Below are 8868 nucleotides of genomic sequence, written 5' to 3' on the forward strand. Positions count from 1 at the left end.
GTCATAAGTAGTGGTTCATTAATGTAAAAGCCAGGCACTATGCTGCTGTACATTTTGCAGAAATGTTTGTTCCAGATCAGTGTGGAGTGGTGATTTCCAAAGGCTTCTGGATTCTCAATGAGCTGTGCCTAACCAGGTTTCCCCATCTTGAATCAACTCTCCCAACGTCTCTTAATAACAAGCCTTAGCAAGCCATCTTCTTCTGTTGACACAACTGTGATCCCCATGTGTCACATAATATTCTTATTTTACCACTGACGAGCGCAAAAGAGGATGACCAGCAGTCTTGGGGTCAGGAGTCTTGCTTTGCTACCTTGTGGCCTCAGTGCTCAGAGCTAGATTTATCAACTGTACCATTGGTCAGAATTGATCCCCTCTTTCTTTCCATCCTCTTGACTGCCTTTTTCAACAGTCCCACGGTTATATATTTTGTATTGTAAATCTTGCCCACATTTTATTTGGAAAGAGTGCCATAGAATAAAGTGAATAGGTCCACTTTTGTCACCAAATGACTCGAAGCAGTACTTTCCTTTTCTGAGACTCAGTTTGCAAACATGTGAGATAAGAGGATTGAATTGGATTTTGAGGCCACATCCAGCTCTTACATTCTACGACCAGTGACTTTTGCATTTTAAAATAGAGCATAGGGGCTTCCCTGGTGGCGCAGTGGTTGAGAGTCTGCCTGCCGATGCAGGGGACACGGGTTCGTGCCCCGGTCTGGGAAGATCCCACATGCCGCGGAGCAACTGGGCCCGTGAGCCAAAATTACTGAGCCTGCGCGTCTGGAGCCTGTGCTCTGCAACAGGAGAGGCCGCGATAGTGAGAGGCCCGCGCACCGCGATGAAGAGTGGCTCCCGCTCGCCACAACTAGAGAAAGCCCTCGCACAGAAACGAAGACCCAACACAGCCAAAAATAATAAATAAATAAATAAAGCAAACTGTCAACAAGTAAAAATAAACACTATAATATATATATATATATATATATAAAATAAAAAAAATTTAAAAAAATTAAATAGAGCATAGAAGGAATATAGGTCAAATACCTTGAATAACAAGGCTGTTTTTCTGCCTATCTGTGGGCAGGAGGAAGGGTATGTGAAGCCACTGTCAATTTTTAAATAAGAGCTATGCAGCCCTGGAAAGAATTCTGCAACCTGAATTTACCCCTTATTGTGGCTGAAGCATGGCTCACTTTCGAGCTTTCAAAGGATGCAATTTGGTTTATTCAGAGGGTACAGGTAAGAAAGAATCCATCTGGCTCCAAAGCCTCATGCTAAAGACATTTAAGGATGTCACAGAAAAACTGAGATAAATACCCTGAGCTGCTCAAAAGGAGGTGTTCAGTCCAGACACCATCAGGAATACCACGACCTGTGGGGTCCTTCTCCTTCATGCCAGGGCCAAATCTTCATCAAAAACTTCCATTATTTACTTGTTCAATGAGGCTGAAAAAGTCTCACAGAATAATGTTAACTTGTTCTTCTGTTGACCTCCTCTGGCCCTCTAGGAACCCAGCTACGGAGTATGATCTGATGAAGGGGTGTCATGACCCACTTGCTTTCCAAGTGTGCAGTTCAGTTCATGGATCCAGAAAACAGTAGTTTGCTAAGCCTTCCATTTTCCAACTTTAAAAAATGGAAGCAAAGTTTATTAAAACAAAAAAATTAAATATCATGTTTCCTCTTTCTTTTTTTTTTTTTTTTTTTTTGCAGTATGCGGGCCTCTCAATGTTGTGGCCTCTCCCGTCGCGGAGCACAGGCTCCAGACGCGCAGGCTCAGCAGCCATGGCTCACGGGCCCAGCCGCTCCGCAGCATGTGGGATCTTCCTGGACCAGGGCACGAACCCGTGTCCCCTGCATCGGCAGGCGGACTCTCAACCACTGCGCCACCAAGGAAGCCCTCTCTTTCTTCTTTTTAATAGATTGTTTTAGTTAGAAAAGGCATTTTTGTTATGCATCTAGCTGACTTTTTGCTGCAATGCATTGGTGGAGGTCTATGAAGAATAACAGCAATGCTAAATAGTGGGGGTGGGCCTGTCGTGGTGTGGGGAGGAACTGCAGGCCACATTTCCTGATGCACAAGCGGAAAGAATTCAGTAGCTCTTGAGTGTACAGTGTACATATGAGTCAACAAGTAGACAAAGAAAATCCAGACCTTTGATGACCCCTGGTGAATAAACTAAGCACTGCATTGAAATGCAGCTAGAGCCGCAGACTTCCCTTGCAGGCTAGCCCCTGGATTGCTCCTCTCTCAAGCAAGGCAAAGGGTTTTTTCCTCCTAAGTGCCTGTTTCGTTCGCATTACAGACTTGAGGCATCCGTATCCCTCTAAACAAACCTGATTTTGGTGATCTCTGTTGGTAGATTAAGAAATGTGTGTGTCTACACTTTTTTATATCTGTGCTATGATCCCGTTAGACACACACAGTGTTATTTAGGAATTCAGGGATTCATAAATCAAGGTCTGTAACTTTCTTTCAGATTGGGTAATTACTTAATATTGTTTTATGGAAGAGTTATGAAGGACAAATAAACCTTCTTATGTAACCCAAATTTAAAGTCAGAGTTTACAGGTAATCACTTGTCTGTATAAACCCTGAGTAGCAGCTAAAATGCTCTTCTGTGCAACAAAAGCCTGCCTTTTCATAAACCACTGTATGTGGCCAGCATGTGGTACATGTGAGCCAGAAGGCAGGCTTTGTTTTGTCAGCTTGCAGGAGAGGAAAGAAACTTGTTAGTGTAAAAGATGAGGTGGGGGGATGTAGGCATTTTGGGGGTGCACCCAGGCATCCGATTATAAACGTGGTAATGCCAAGTGCCTATCTGTAATCACCCAGAAGGGAATGTACCTGATAGAGTTATCATAGGGTCGAATTCTAAACAGTTTATAGTATTATGCCAGTCAGCCTATCAGTAGTTTGTGTACCATAATCACTGGCTTTTATGTCTTTGTTGCCTGAACCAGAGATATTTTTTATATCTCTAAGGTTGATGTATGTGGGGTGTTGAATTTGTTCTCTCTCCCTTCCCCCTTTATTATCACCACAAAACTAAGAATTATGCCTTTATTTCTAAAAACAAAAAATCACTAAAAATTTTTAATGAGAAACATTATATATTCCAGAGATTTGCTTCAGCTTTGTGGGAAGCCATTTGGTCTCTTCACTGGTATTACAGGGGCTCATGTAGACATGCGCAATCACATAAGCAAAGGCGGGGGTCTTCAGCACAGCCATACGAGGTAGTCCTCACCTGCTGGATCAGGAGGCTGGCATTCTGAGAATTTAATCAACTTGCCAAACAGACATCTAAAATTTCAAAGGTGGGAAGAATCTTAGATGTTGTCTAATTCAGTCCTTCCACCGTCTGCTCCTCCCGAAAGAGCAAACTGAAACCTAGAATTGGTTGATAATTCCAATGTCGGAAAGCCAAGCACAGAGGTCTGTTCTCTCCCGGTCCAGCTGTCCATCCTTTGCCTCACTTTGCCCTCCTTGGGTCATGTTGAATGTACTGTGTCTTTATAGAGGGGACCACATCACCGCTGGGAATTTCGGGTAAATTGTTGACTAAAAAGTGGGAGGCAGGAGAAGGGATATACTAAACACTGATAATCTGAGAAACAACTCAATTTGAAGATACATTTATTTTATCATTTTTAAAGTTTCTTTTTCAAATTAGAGACAGTGTGCTTTGATCTTAACCCCCAAATCCATCTATGTTTATTATTTCATTATATGTTTTAATGAAGAGTTACATTATATACAGAACATTATAATTTGAAAGGTTTGTCATGAAATCCTTATTGATGTGGCTGGGCATGTATGTTCTCCTCTGTGGCTGAAGGACAAACAAATTGCTAATGATTTATCTACTACTATACATCTCAACTGCTAAAAGTCATTTCTGAGAATTTTCGCCTAAATATGATGTATTCTGAAATCTTGACGATTGCTCATCTCTCATGTTTATATGAAGTACATATTTTGATTGAACAAATGGAGCATTAAAAAGCCCCTCCCTACATGATGCCAGCAGGCCACCGAGCTGGAAAAGTAGCTTTGCGTGAAGTGTTGGAAGACATGTCCAAGATGTCCTCAAATTCAAGGTCATGGGCTCTAAGCTACCAAATACAGCGTGAGACTATCCACTCCTGACTCAAGGAATCCTTCCTTTCAAAAGAAAATCGGTTGGACATGATAAGAGGCTCTTAGTAACCTGTTCCGGGTCTTAATAATCCTGAAGGCTCAAGTATCGCACAAAATCCCTTGTAGATATCAAGGCTTATTTCCTAGTTGTCAATCCCTAGAATTAAGACACGTTTCTTATTGGAGGTAGCAGAGCTTAATGGGAAAAGCAGTAGAAATCTGAAGACTTGACTTTGCATCCAGACTTTCTTCTCTCTAGCTGTGTAACCTTGGGCAGATTATTTAGCCCATCGAGCCCAACATCGGGGCTAGGGAGATTGGTTTTGTCGTAATATGTGGCTACAACCTGAAGTTCTTCTAGGTCTGCTTATGGAGTAGTGATTAAGGGGGCCACAGCTCAGGAGAGTGAGCTACACCTAATTGTGAAGCCCACTATAATGTTGAAGTAAGAGCATCTCCACAGGAGTGATGAAGCATCCCCTGGGACAGGGCAGGACCAGGTTTCAATGGCCACACTGGCTGAAGACTGACACCTATAGACCGAAGGACTTTCAAGTCTCTCCTTTATCTAAATAAGTCTTCCAGGTGCTTGGACATTTTATGTCTGGGTATGTTGGCAGGGGAAGGGGAGTGGGTGTGCATCAAATGATTGATCCTAGATTTCCTTAAAAGGGCAGGTCTGGAGCTCAAACAATTGAATTGGAAAAATAATGCTGACCTGAGCAGTTGAGCTTGAGGCTTAGATTTCTTGCATATTATACTGCTAAGGAAAATTAATAATTTTACTGATAATTCAACCAAGTTAAAAAACAAACTCTTCCTACATTAAGACAAACAAACACCCAAACAACAATACATTACACATGGAAAGGTGACGTGAGTTACACTGTTCTCAGTACTACAGTCGTCCTTAGAGGACTGCATCAGAATCTCCCGGGTTGGGAGGAGGCTGCCTTTTCCTATTTCAAGCTTGTCACACGCCCCTAAAACAAACTCTTCCTACATTAAGACAAACAAACACCCAAACAACAATACATTACACATGGAAAGGTGACGTGAGTTACACTGTTCTCAGTACTACAGTCGTCCTTAGAGGACTGCATCAGAATCTCCCGGGTTGGGAGGAGGCTGCCTTTTCCTATTTCAAGCTTGTCACACGCCCCTTTCTCTTCTTGAATGACTGCTTAATTTCATGACAGCTTTTGCCGGTGGATGTGAATTGTGCATGTGAACACTGTGGAGTCTGAGGAGAGGCTGCAAAGTTTGGGTTTAACCACAAATGCAAGTAGATAAAAAGAACTGCTTCATCATGTGGTGTAAGATTCTAGAACCGCACAAATGGGAGAAAGCATTGTTCAGGTCTCCAACAAATATTTATGCAATGTTACCTTAAATTCCCTACAATGATGTTCACTTGGCATGGTATCTAAGGCCTTCCATAACCCGAGTGACATCTACCTGCCTGCAGGATCTCCTTCCACTGGCCCTTTGAGTTCAGGTAATTCAGAATTATTGACCTTTACTTAAACCCATCATGCTGTTTCATGCCTGTCCTCCTTGACAGGCTACTGGTTTTTTCTGGATTGTCTTTTTCCTGTAGTGAACTCCTACTCATTCTTAAAGACCTGGTTCAAATGCCCTTTGCCACCTGCCTTTGCCCTGCAAAGTCATGATGAATTGCTATTTTTCCTGCATATGCTACGTTGCAGTCTAATTATTCATAAACAGGTTTTTATAACCATCTAGACTCTAAACTCCAATGAGCAATCACAGTGTTATTTGTTGTTCACTGCCAGTTCCTAGAACATAATAGATTTTTAAGCAATATTTTTGAGTGAATGAACACATGCATACATGAATTCTCAGCACTGTATCAAAGGGGTGGTAGGTGGAGCTACAAAAATGAAGAGATGCCTTTTATCCTCAAGGAGACTATAATCATGGGGAGGAAATAGACATGTTAATCTTACCTTCACTGTAAGACAGGTTTCTAAGGAATATGCTAGAGATACAAAGTGCTATAGGAGTATGTATGCCTAGCAGTAAAACTTTTGTTGAAATAATAATGAAGGAAATAAATATTTATTGAATGAATAACAAATGGAAGAAGAACAATGATGAGAGAGTTATTTTAAGAGACAGAAAAAGTTTGGTGGAGGAGATACCATTTAAACTGGAGTTTAAAAGGTGATGGTAAAAATTGGAAAGGCTGAGTAGTCCCACTGGTAAAAGTAGAGCCATGAACACATGAAGTGTTAGGGAAATGATCAGCAATCCTGTTTGGTTGGAACATAGTGAATATGGGAAGGGATGGTAGGAGATTTGTCTGGACACATATATTGGCAGCACTAGGAAAGCCTTGGATGTTATTGGGGAAGTTATGGAGAGCTGTTGAAGGTTTTGGAGCAGGGGAGTGAAATGATATATTAATACATGCCTTATAGGATTAAATGAGATAATACATGGAAAGTGTTTGGAACAGTGATTTGTAAACAGTAAATACTCAATGAATGTTCGTTATCCTAGTTAGATATTTTCTGGAAGAAGAAATAAGGTAAGAAGAAACAGAAGTCAAGGAAAAAAGTAAGCTATAGCAATTGTCTAGATAAGAGATAATAAAGTCCTAAACTTAGAAAGAGACTGTAGGCATGAAAAGGGATTATATTCAAATGACATTTTAAAAGTAGATTGGAAATAACTTCATCACCAGTTGGTGAGCCAAGAGGAATCAGAAGCTTCTAGCCTTGCTGTCTAGGAGAAGAGTGATGTTATATAAGTTATGAGACCAGAGGATGGGGGCATTCTGGGAGGCAGGTAAGGGGTGTGTGTTGGAAATGTTGAGTTTGATGGACGCTGGGACTCAAAAATGTTCACACACGTGTCATATATGTGGGTCTGAGGTGGACAAGAGATGTGAATTTGTGAATCACCAGCAGAGAGGTGATGGTTGACACCATGCAAATGATTTAAATGACCCCCCTCCTTAAATGTAGAGAAAGAAAAATAATGAGGACAGAAAATTTGTGAGGGCTGATTTTTATTGGGGGTGGACCTTATGCCTAATACTTGAGAATTTTGGAATATCTTCCTTCCTCACCAGTCATGCTATTTTGAGTGCCAAGGGCTGCTGAGTATGGGAAAAGCAGAACACAGAACAAGGCAACATAAATATGTATAAGCTGAGACAACATAATCAACAATAACCGTCTTATCACAAAAAAAATGCAGGTGCTTTAAAGGGGTGAAATAAGTATGCTAGGATCCCACCATAGTGCTCCTTTCATGTACTACTAACCTGATCATTGACATACTTTAAACTGGTATGCTTCTTCATTAGGAGCAAGTTTGATCATGACACTGAAAGGAAAACTCCATGTTGCTGGATTTTAAAAACGGAAATATGACTAAGTGCTTCAGAATGATCACATTCCTCAATTCGTGGTACACCATCATTGTCGATCTACGTAAGTTTCTCTTTTATTTTATTTTTCTATTCTTCATTCCATATCCTCCATTTCCAATCCTTTTATTATCACAAAAGTTACCTATACTCCTATATATCGAACATGTTGGGTAAAAAGAAGTAACTGGAATGAGATGTATGGCATAGTATCATGTATGTTCATTTAAAATATATTCATAGAAAAAATTCTATATATTATTTATGGATAAGTTATATGCACGTGCGGTGGGGGACTAAAAATATAAAAACCCTTTGTTACCTAGGAACCTTCTGGGAGTTTTACTTTCCAGAGCAGAAATCTTAAGGTGTAGAGCGCTTGTTGTCAAAATTCAGCATGAATCAGAAGCTCCTGAGGGCTTGTGCCAACACAGATCACTGGGACCCACACCAGAGTTTCTGATTGGCTTGGGTAGGGCCTGAAAATGTGCATTTCTAACCAGCCCCCAGGTGGTGTTAACGCTGCTGATCTGGGCCCAGACAGTTACTCTCCAGTGGTAACCACTAGTTTGTTCTCTGTATTTGTACGTCTGTTTCTTTTTTGTTGTATTCACTAGTATGTTTTATTTTTTAGATTCCACAGATAAGTGATATCATACAGTATTTTTCTTTCTTTCCTTTCTTTTATTTCACTAAGCATAATACCCTCCAAGGCCATCCATGTTGTTGCAAAGGGCAAAATTTCATTCTTTTTCCTGGCTAATATTCCATTGTATGTATATACCACATCCTTTTTGTCCATTTGTCTCTTGAAGGACACTTACATTGCTAAATACTATTTCCTACTAAAAGCAATCAGAGCTTTTTAAAGAAAAAGTGATTTCTGGTCTGTGGCAGTAATTGTACAAGGTGAGCCTGAAAGCTAAGACGTTTTTAAAGATTAATGTAGTAATGTCAAAAGGGGCCAGATGTAAGGAGCTTGCACAGACCAAAGTTAGAATAATTTGAATATCAAAAAGAATAATAATCAATGGTCAAATAGGGAAATTTATGGATATCAGGAATTATAGTTTTCAATGTGATAATGGTCTTGGGTTATGCAGGGAATTTCTTTAGTTTCTTTAATTTTTAGAAATGGATGCTAAAATCCTTATGGGTGATATGTCATGATGTCTGTAATTCTTTTTTAGTAGCTCGGCAAAAAGTTATCTAGATAGATAAAACAAATATGGCCAATTTTTGAAAACTATGACTATGGATAGCTAGTACATGTGTTCATTTTTCTGATTTTCTGCATACTTGAGATTTTTCATAATGCAAAC

This window comes from Mesoplodon mirus (genome assembly GCF_964341445.2).
Source record: "Mesoplodon mirus genome assembly, chromosome: 1".
Lineage (NCBI taxonomy): Eukaryota > Metazoa > Chordata > Mammalia > Artiodactyla > Ziphiidae > Mesoplodon > Mesoplodon mirus.